Genomic DNA, 11911 nt, shown 5'->3' on the forward strand with positions numbered 1-11911 from the left:
AACATGCAATTGATAATCCAAAGCCATAAACCCTAGATCTAATAAACTATAACTGGAATTAGGGTTTAGATCTTACCTTTGATTGTTATATAGCAATAACAATCAATCCTTGGCTTCAGAAAGCTTAGTGCCTCAAGTGTTGCACCTCTAATAGAGTCACAAACACCACTAAGCAACTTGGATGAAGAGGGAGGAGAGAGGAGGCACCAAAAACGGCTGGAAACCCTAAAGGAAGTATTCACCACGTTTTTGGGGCATATGGGTCCTTTATATACATGTAGGCTATTAGGGTTTACAACTAGGAAACCCTAATCTGGCTGCTTAAGCCCTAAGCAGCCCATGGACTCCTTTAACATATCCCTTGGACGAATTCCTTATGGGCTTCCCATAGAATTCGTCCAACCTATATTATTTAGGTAATCCATAGCCCAATTGCAATTATCTTATAATTACAAATCCAGTCCTCTAAGTTTAATTAATCGCTTTTAGTCACTAAATTAATTCTTAATTAATTCTTGACTAATATTAATTAAACAATATGATTTTTTCTTTAATATATTATTCTTATAATATATTAAAAAATCATAATTAAACCTTTCTCTCCTTAATTCATCCTACAAGTTGCTATGGTGAAGGCAACCCAAAAGGACCATGCTCATAATCGGGTCAAGTACATACCAAAATAGTTATGGACTTAGACACTAATCCAACATTTTTAACGTACTTTTCCTGTCACAGCCTGTTAAAAATATAACTTTAAAAATAGGTTCAAAATTAGCCAACGGAGTCTAAACAGTAGTTGTAGAGTACGATCCCACCTATGCGTGGATATAAAGAACGTCGAAAACGGAGCTCATATGCGAAAGTTACGAATTTTAGAAATCGGGATGACAATTTGCGAGACTGTTCGAGGGGGTACGCCCAGCGTATCCTCGAACGCCAAGCGTTCCGGAGTACGCCCTGCGTACGAGAAGCGAATTCCGTACGGTTTGACTTTTTCTATGGATCCGAAGTGGCCACGATGCACCATGCAAAGCTTGACACGTCGATGTACGAACGCGCTGCGTACCCTCGTATGCGCAACGTTCCGATGAACGCCCAACGTACCACCGAAGGTATGCGCAGCGTAGACCGCAGCCTCAACCTATAAAAAGGGGTCCGAAGCCATGCGTTTTTCTCACACCATTTCACACTTCTTTCTCTCTCTACTCCCTCTCTAGCCTTCCCAAACACCCCCAAGTCTAGGAAACTTCCCTAGCAATAGAAGAAAGCCACGGAGCGCGCGAAGGCTTCGAGAAAAAAAGTTTTTCGGTTTAGAGACTCTGCCCCCGCAGAGCCCGGTTTTTAAGCAAACCATCCGGTTTCGTCAAAGGAAATTATTTTAAGAAGCCAAGCGCTGTCCGAATCATCACCTTATCAAGTGAGTGCATAGTCCCTTTCATGAACATGAATTTGATACAAATATTAATTAAAGTATTAAATATCTGTTAAAGAGTTCAATATTTGTTAAAGAGTTTATGTGTGCATATTATCTGTTTACTTGAGATCTGTGCTAGATGAAAGATTTAAACTTCTTTGTTTTTCAGATCTAAACCGTATATGTATTTTGTTTTCAGATCTGAACCTTTTTCTTCAAATCTAGGCTGTAGATGTATTTTGTTTTCAGATCTGAACCTTTTTCCTCAGATCTGGACTGTATATGTATTTTATATCTACAAATATGTTGGGTAAAACATGGGTAGATGAAATAGTTGGTGTGTGATGAAAGATGAGTTGGAGGATGAGATAAAAGGTGATATAGATTATGAGATGAGGGTGAGAGGTGAGAGGTGAAAAATAAGAGAAACCTTTACCCAAGCGTTGACCCCGTTATCTAGCAGAGTATGGATGACAAACACGGACTATTCTAGACGGTCCAGTGGAACACTAGCAGGCTCGCAACCTGTAAGTGTGTGAACGATATGTTCATCACATGTACTCTAAAAAGTAAAAAAAACCCATTGACATGTATTGCGGGTGGACTCCCGAAAAAAATACTATCGATAAATGAGAGCTATGGAGTTAGCACTCGATGGATGAACCCTGGAAACTATGGATTTAGTCCCTGTTGCACAAACCCTGGCGACGATGGACTTCATGCCTATTCCTTAGGAAAAATCCTTAGGAATGAGTGATAGATGATTCGTAGGGTAGATCATTAGGGATTAAAGAAGATAATGGGGATGGGAAATTGGGTTAATTGTTTGATGATAAAACATAATAACTTTATTATTGTGGGTCGAAAATCCCTATGTACTCACCAGGTTTCCCAACATGACCCACTCAGTTTATTTGTATCACAGGTGTCGATATAAATCTACACTACACTGAGGGATTAAAGAGATGTAAATCGCTAGTGTAAATGAATGTAAGTTATGTTTATGCTTATGTTTCTATATTGACGTTGACATCCTAAAGTTTTAAAAAGAACAAAATACATTTCTTCGGAAATGATTTGATACCATATTTATCACGTTTTTCTGGGAACAAAATTCAGCAACACTTTTCTTTGAAAGATTACTCTAATTTTATTATAAAAGCATAAACGAAATTGGTCTTTTCTGGCCGTAGAAATGAGGATGTCACAGTTGGTATCAGAGCATTAGTTTAAGCGAACTAGGAACCTGTAGGATTTCTAAACTTAAACTTAGAATGCTAAGCGATGATTGTGAGATGAGTGTCTACCATATTTTAGACACAAGCACTAGTTCATTTTAGGAAAGATGCCTAAATTGCTTTATGTGCTAAATGGATTGTGATGCTTTTTGATGCTATCGGATCTATGGTCTGTTGCCGACCGGATCTGGAAATTTTATGTGTACAGGTTTCTAAATGTTTGATTACAGTATTAGAATTGGCATGTAACCTTTCAGAGTGATAAGGAGATTTATACGTCTATCATAAATAAATATTTTCTATCTAAATTCTCGTCACTATACACCGAACGTCTGATTTTGGTGTATAGATCGACATGGTGAGCACTCGAAGCGGATTCGGAAATGATAACCCGCAGCCGGAGCCATAAGTGATTGAGAGAGCACCAGAAGTAGCAGTTGCACCTGAGCCAATCACGATGGTAGGAGTACAGACAATGTTGAGGATGATGTTGGATCAACAGATGGAAGAGACAAGGCGTTTACTTCAACAAAGTAAGGATGAACTTACTATGCCAGTATGCCAGACACCTACTCTTGAGGCAACCATCTGGGTTGCTAAGTCTGTCAAAGAAATGATCAATGATAGGACCACCAACAAGGTTGAAGTTAGCAAGAAGAAGAAATTTGAGGGGTCTTCAAGACCCAACAATAGCAACATGTTCTCAAGGTCTAGAAAATGAGGAAGTAAAGGAAAATGGTACGAGTAGTGCAAAAACAAACACTCTGGAAGGGAAGTGACTTGCTTCAAATGTGGAAAGCCTGGGCATTACGCCGATGAGTGTACGTTTACCGAGAAGGCTTTTTCGGGTGTAACGAAGAAGGACATATTTCTAAGAACTGCCTAAGGAAAAATGGAGCCGCAAGAGCAAATGTGCCACCAAAGTCGAACGCAAGAGCATCTCAGACAATCCTAGTCAAAGCAGGTGAAGATGCGAGGAATCAAGGATGAGGACCTCATATCCGAAAGTCAATATATGAAGTAGCCATGAAGATAGTACTACGTACTGTAGCCTATTAGAGGCATAGCATAGGGTGAACTGGAACGCCTATGTAATTGTTTCAAGAAATAATATAAACCCAGGTTTTGCTATCTGATGTGTTAAATGATTATGTGAAATTCTTGAATGGTGACTTGGAAAACTGCGAGACAATACTTGGGACGAGTATGAGTAGGTGTGAATGGTAGTAGAGGCCTATACTACTGGAAGCACAGGACTCGCACTTGGATAAGGGAAAGTCACAAGGTTACCAAGAAGCTAGTAATTGATTCCGTTTTGTTCAATTATGTCGTTACCATCGTTTCGGTAATGACTAAGAAGATGATTATTATTCCAACCCTAGAGGTCATATCGAATCGAGTCCGAATAAGATGAGTTAGTCACGTGGTTCAGAGAACCAAGTTCGATGTAGCATCCCAAACTAGAAGATTGAAGTAAAAGATAATCGAAAACGATCAATAGAAGTATCGCAACCGTTGTTAAGGTAAGAAACTTGTAGCTAGAAGTGCTACATGCTAGAATGTAATTATATCGCATTAAAACATGAAGGAAGGTATATTCCGTTCTGGAATTTGATTCTAAATGCCTTGACTCTAAGCATTGCATCATATGACAAGATGTCATTAGAACATGTCCTATTTGTGACATCCCCATTTTCACGGCCAGAAAATACCGATTTTGTTTATGCTTGTTTGAAAATCAGAGTAACATTTTACATAAAAGTGTTGCGGAATTTGTTCCCAAAATAAAAATATGATAAAGATTTATCAAAGCATTTCTATAGAAATGTATTTCATTAAAAAGACTCGGGATGTCATGTTCGATACAGATCAAAAGCATAAACAATACAATATAATCCTTACTACATTATTTCATATCTACAGGCCTATATCCGTAATCCCTCATCCAAAACATCACATCTATGCTCGAGCGCTACTACCTGTAATACATAAAACTTGTCAGGCTTGGGAGCCTGGTGAGCACATAGGGTTTTCAACCCACAATAAATAAATTTATTAATTTCACCAACCAACAATAACCCGATTACCCGTTCCCGTTATCCTCACATTACGTCCCTAAACACTATCATAAGGGACCTAGACTAAGTATCATCATCAGGATGGACACTACTGCTAAGGGGATTCCTCAGCAATAAATGTCCTTAAGGCAACCATGAGGGGGATGGAGTACACCGGTGAACACATCGTTCACAAACACATGCAGGTTGCGAGCCTGCTAGCGTTCCACTGGACTGTCTAGAAGAGTCCGTGGTCGTCATCTATACTCCGCTAGATGACTGGATCAACATCAACATCGAGGCCTATCATCATTTTATTTCATCACACCCAACTATTATATCTACCCATGTTTTACCCAACACATTTTGTAGATATAAAATACATATACAGTTTAAATCATTTAAAACATGTATAAAATCTTTCATCCAGCATAGACAGCAAGTATTCAGACAATATGCACACATAGCACGTAATTTATATAAAATACTTCATATCTATGTGTAAGATGAAAGTAACTATGCACTCACCTGAAAAGGTGGTGACTCGGTACTCGGACAGCACTTCGTTATCTCAAAACAATTTCCCTCGGACAAAACCTAGTATCATTACCACTAAGGTTTAGTCTAATATTCACTGAGACTAATTAATAGTCTAGCTATTATTACTATTATATAAGCGTTAAACAATACTCTTCACCCACTATGTACAGAGAGGGGCCAGACATAAAACACCGGAGGGCAGGACCATTTTGGCATATAGCACTTCTGAAATCCAACAACCCTATGCGGCCCTTTAAACCAGATTCCCCGTACCGCGAGTGGTTAAAAAGATATTATAACGACACATATATAACTCATAATAATAGCCTAAATAACTATTATAAGGTCCTAATAACGTTACTATAATTAAATAAAAGCTATATTAAAAATAGAGTAGGCGTAGCTCACTTACAGCGGGTTTTATCGAAAACCGGGCTTCGCTGGAGCAGCGTTCCCGAACCGAAAGACTGTAACGCCCGGGTTTCGGAGCAAAGCATTATCAGATGATGTAATAGTCTAGGTCAACTATTGTAACTCTTTTGAGATAATAAATATGAAATATTTGAGTATTATGTGAATTATGTGCCTTTATATGATTATTATTTATTTATAATGATATAATAAATAAAGGATAAAAATAAGCGTAAAAAATAAAGTGTTAGATAAACCCAATATCGATGAAGAAAGGTGTATTTGTCGTGACAAGGATTCCGGAAATATAAAAAACGCCGAAATCCGAGTTATAACGAAGAAGTTATGACCTGTCGAAGTTTCACGACAAAACCGGCACGACGCTGTGTGACGTAAATAGTGAATTTACGATAGAGGACTTTTTGGCCTTAGTAATCTAAACCAAAGTTGTAGTATACATTAAACCGAGAGCGTGCATAAAAAGAACGCCCAAATCTGACTTCGTATGAGGAAGTTATGAATTTTCTAAGATTTGGCTTAGCAGTGCACAGCCCGAAACTCAAATTTTAGATCGAGCGGTTTTTGGCCTACGCGACCTAAATGAGAATTGAAGATCCCATTAATAGGAACTCAACGGTAAAAAGACAGACGAAAACGGAGTCGTATGTAGAAGTTATGAATTTTACACGAACATTTAACACTATAATCTCCTCGTACTGTTAAATTTAAGATCGGTAGAGAATTAGCCGACGGAGTCAAAATGAAAGTTGTATATCTTATTTTTACATACGCGTGGATATAAAGAACGTCAAAAGCGGAGCTCTTATGTGAAAGTTACGAATTTTAGAAGTCGGAAGTGTGTTGTCCGAAAATGGGTGACGTGGCACAATCTTGGCCATTGCTTTCTCCCCAAGTCTTGCCACCAGATGGTGACATGTGGCACCAAGTTCAGCCATATTTCACCCTATAAATAGAACCTCACCCACCCTCATTTTCTTCACACATTTCCCATTCTTTCTTTCTCTCACTAAGCCCCCTAACCCCCCCTAAAGTCTAGGTAAACCCCCTAGCACCCGAAGGAAGCCCCGAGGCTCCAGGAGTCCCGAGAAAAAGGGTCTTTCGGTTTGGAAATGCTGCTCCAAGCGAAGCCCAGTTTTCTATAAAACCCGCTGTAAGTGAGCTACGCCTACGCTATTTTTAATATATCTTTTATTTAATTATAGTAACATTATTAGGACCTTAAAATAAGTACTTGGGCTATTATTATGGGTTATATAAGTATTGTTTAACGCTTATATAATAGTAATAATAGCTAGACTATTATTTAGTCACGGTTAACATTAGACTAAACCCTAGTGGTATTGATACTAGGTTTTGTCAAGGGAAAAATTGTTTTGAGATAACGAAACGCTGTCCGAATACTGAGTCACCACCCTAACAGGTGAGTACATAGTCACTTTCATCTTACACATAGATATAAAGTATTTAATATAAATTACGTGCTATGTGTGCATATTGTCTGAATACTTGCTGTCTATGCTGACGAAAGATTTTTATACATGTTTTAAATGATTTAAACTGTATATGTATTTTATATCTACAAAAATGTTGGGGGAAAACATGGGTAGATGTAATAGACGATGTGTGATAAAATGATGAGAGGCCTCGATGTTGTTGTTGTTGATTCTGTCATCTAGCGGAGTATGGATGACAACCACAGACTCTTCTAGACAGTCCAGTGGAACGCTAGCAGGCTCGTAACCTGTAGGTGTTTGTGAACGATGTGTTCACCGGCGTACTCCATCCCCCTCATGGTTGCCTTTAGGACATTTATTGCTAAGGAACCCCCTTAGCAATAGTGTCCATCCCGATGATGATCCTTAGGCTAGGTCCCTTATGATAGGTGTTTAGGGACGTAAAGTGAGGATAACGGGAACGGGTAATCGGGTTATTGTTGGTTGATGAAATTAATAAACTTATTTATTGTGGGTTGAAAATCCTATGTGCTCACCAGGCTCTCAAGCCTGACCCACTCAGTTTTTTGTATTACAGGTAGTGGTGCACGAACATAGATATGATGTTTGGGATGAGAGATTACGGATATAGGCCTGTAGATATGAATAAATGTAGTAAGGCTTATATTATACTGCTTATGCTTTTGATCTGTATCGAACATGACATCCCGAGGTTTTTAATGAAATACATTTCTACATAAATGCTTTGACTAATCTTTATCATATTTTATTTTGGGAACAAATTCCGCAACACTTTTATTTAAAATGTTAATCTGATTTTTAAACAAAGCATAAACAAAATCAGTCTTTTTTTGCCGTGAAAAGGGGGATGTCACAAAGACCCTTTTTCTCGGGACTCCGGGAGCCTCGGGGCTTCCTTTGGGTGCTAGGGGGCTTACCTAGGCTTGGGGGGGGGGGGGTTAGGGGGCTTAGAGAGAGAAAGTAGTGAGAGAGAGAGAGAGAAGAGATTTTGGTGTGAAAAACTCGGAACATTTGCACCCTTTTTATAGCCCTGCGAGTCCGTGGTCGTCATCTATACTCCGCTAGATGACTGGATCAACATCAACATCGAGGTCTCTCATCATTTTATTTCATCACACCCAAATATTATATCTACCCATGTTTTACCCAACACATTTTGTAGATATAAAATACATATACAGTTTAAATCATTTAAAACATGTATAAAATCTTTCATCCAGCATATACATCAAGTATTCAGACAATATGCACACATAGCACGTAATTTATATAAAATACTTCATATCTATGTGTAAGATGAAAGTAACTATGCACTCACCTGAAAATGTGGTGACTCGGTACTCGGACAGCACTTCGTTATCTCAAAACAATTTCCCTCGGACAAAACCTAGTATCATTACCACTAGGGTTTAGTCTAATATTCACTGAGACTAATTAATAGTCTAGCTATTATTACTATTATATAAGCGTTAAACAATACTCTTCATCCAATATGTACAGACAGGGGCCAGACATAAAACATCAGAGGGCAGGACCTTTTTGGCATATAGCACTTCTGAAATCCAACAACCCTATGCGACCCTTTAAACCATATTCCCCGTACCGCGAGTGGTTAAAAATATATTATAACGACACTTATATAACTCATAATAATAGCCTAAATAATTATTATAAGTTCCTAATAACGTTTCTATAATTAAATAAAAGCTATATTAAAAATAGAGTAGGCGTAGCTCACTTACAGCGGGTTTTCTCGAAAACCGGGCTTGGCTGGAGCAGCGTTCCCGAGCCGAAAGACCCTTTTTCTCAGGACTTCGGGAGCCTCGGGGCTTCCTTCGGGTTCTAAGGGGTTTACCTAGGCTTAGGGGGGGGGGGTTAGGGGGCTTAGAGAGAGAAAGTAGTGAGAGAGAGAGAGAAGAGATTTGGTGTGAAAAACTCGGAACATTTGCACCCTTTTTATAGCCCTACGAGGCCTCGGTACGCTGGGCGTACCTCGGAGCTACGCGGGGCGTAGTGCCTGGTCGTACGACACGCGTCGCTTCGCTGCTGGGTCATCGTGGGTTGGTTTCGGACCGCATACGAAATAGTCCGCTGGGCGTAACTTCTTCCGACGCGGGGCGTACTTCGCATCTCAAGGCATCCTTCGGACTACGCGGTGAGTTCTCGGATTATGCTGGGCTTATGCGAAGGCGACGTGTCATCATCCGAAGCGAGGTGTGGACAACAAGGAACGGCTGAGATTCGGCCACGTCATCGAGTTCGCATCAGGCTTCGCAAATTCATACTCCGACTTCAAAAATTCGTATCTTTTGCATACGAGCTCCATTTTCGACATTCTTATATCCACGCGTAGGCGGGATCGTACTATACAACTTTCGTTTAGACTTCGTCGGCTAATTTTGACTTTATTTTAAAAGTTATATTTTTAACAGGCCGGGACAGGATTGGTCCGTTAAAAATTCATAACTCCTTCATACGATGTCAGTTTTCGTCTGTCTTTTTATCGTTACGCTACTATTAACGAGATCTTTGATTCTCGTTTAAGTTGTGTCGGCTAAAAACCGTTCGATCTAATATTCGAACTTCGGGCTGTCCACTGCTAAGCCGAAACTTCGAAAAATCATAACTTCCTCACACGAAGTCAGATTTGGGCGTTCTTTTTTATGGATGCTCTCGGTTTAACATATTCTACGACTTTCGTTTAGATCATTACGGCTAAAAGTTGCTCTATCGTAAATTCACCATTTACGCTTCCAGGTGCCGTGTCGGTTCCGTTGCGAAACTTCGACGGGTCATAACTTCTTCGTTATAACTCGGATTTCGGCGTTCTTTATATATCCGGAATCCTTGTTTTGACCACTACAACTTTATGTAAAGATATCGGGTTTATCTCATACTTTAATTTTGACGCTTATTTTTATTCTTTATTAATTATACCTTATAATTAAGTATAAAACACACAAATTCACATAATACTCAAACAATTCATCTTTATTACTTCAAAAAGAGTTACAATAGTTGACCTAGACTATTACATCATCTACTACTGCTTAGCCCCGAAACACGGGCGTTACAATTCTCTCCCCCTTAGGATGATTCCATCCCGAAATCATACATCGGTAAACAGATGCGGATAGCGACTCATCATGTCACTCTCTGTTTCCCAAGTGAGATTCGGCCCATTCGAATGTTTCCAACGGACTAGCACTAAATCGACCATCTTGCGTCGTAACTTCTTAGTCTTACGGTCAATAATTGCCTCGGGCTCTTCGATTAGCCTCTTATTCTCATCCATCCTTAACTATGAGATTGGAATTATGTCGGGAACTTCTCTCGTGAACTTTCTCAGATAACACACATGGAAGGCGTTATGAATACCATCTAATTCTTCAGGTAATTCGAGCTTGTAAGCTTGGTTCCCAATTCTTTGAAGAACTTTGAACGATCCAATAAACCTTAGACTCAACTTTCCTCGTTTCCCAAATCTTATAAGTCCCTTCCATGGTGAGACTTTAAGCAAAACTGAATCCCTAACTTCATCGGTCGTCTCTTCTTTTCAGCATAGCTCTTCTGAAGATCCTGAGCTGCTAACATCCTCTCCCTGATTACTTTCAACTTTCCAGCAGTCTCATGAACTATATCGAGACCCATAAACTGCTTTTCCCCAACCTCAAGCCAATAAGACGGCGTATGACACTTTTGTCCGTACAAAGCTTGATAGGGTGCCATCTTGATGCTCGAGTGGAAACTATTGTTGTAGGAAAACTCTACCAGAGGTAAGTGCTCGTCCCTGTTCCCATGGAACTCCAGGGTACATGCTCTCAACATATCTTCCAGTGTTTGAATCGTTCTTTCGATCTGGCCATCAGTCTGTGGATGGTAAGCTGTACTCAAACACAACTTCATACCCAATTCCTCCGTTAGACTTCTCCAGAATCTTGACGGGAAACGATTATTACGATCCGATACAATCGTAAGAGGAACATCGTGAGGTCTTACTACCTCCTTCATGTAAGCATTTGCGAGCTTATCCATAGACCACCTCTCGTTGGCTGCTATGAAGTGTGCACTCTTTGTGAAACGATCCACGACTACCCAAATCATGTCGTGACTGTTCTTCGTCCTGGGCAGTTTAGTCACAAAATCCATGGTGATGTCTGTTGGATTAGGTGTCTAAGTTCATAACTATTTCTGGGTTGTACTTGACCCGACCCGGCATGGTCCATTTGGGTTGCATGGCATCATGCATTTGGATAAACCAAAATGAGAGAAATAACACTTATGGTTTATTAATATATTATAAGTTCTAATATATTAATAATATTATTTAATTAGTATTGATCAAGAATAAATCTAGTATTAATTAAGTGATCAAAAGATGACTAATTAAATATATGGGTTGATTATGTAAATCATCCATAACTTGTATAGTGGGCTAAAGGCTCCATGGATTATCAAGTTGGGCTAAGGTCCATAGGATGCTCCATGGGAGTTACAAACCCATGGGTCATGGAAATGAAGAGCCATGTTACATTAGGGTTTACATGGTGTAACCCTAATTGTAACACACTATATAAAGGATATGAAGCTCACCAAAATCGGCCACTAGAAGCAAGATTGAGGGCAAGCCGATTTCTAAGTGTGACGTTCTCTCTCAAAGTTTATTTCAAGTGCATTTGGTGTTGTGTGAGACATTTGAGGCATCACACTTGGGGTGCTAGGCTCTCAAGGTTTTCAAGGAATCAAACAAAT

Source organism: Lactuca virosa, chromosome 1 (genome assembly GCF_052849685.1).
Source record: "Lactuca virosa cultivar CGN04683 chromosome 1, Lactuca_virosa_CGN04683_v6, whole genome shotgun sequence".
Classification (NCBI taxonomy): Eukaryota; Viridiplantae; Streptophyta; class Magnoliopsida; order Asterales; family Asteraceae; genus Lactuca; species Lactuca virosa.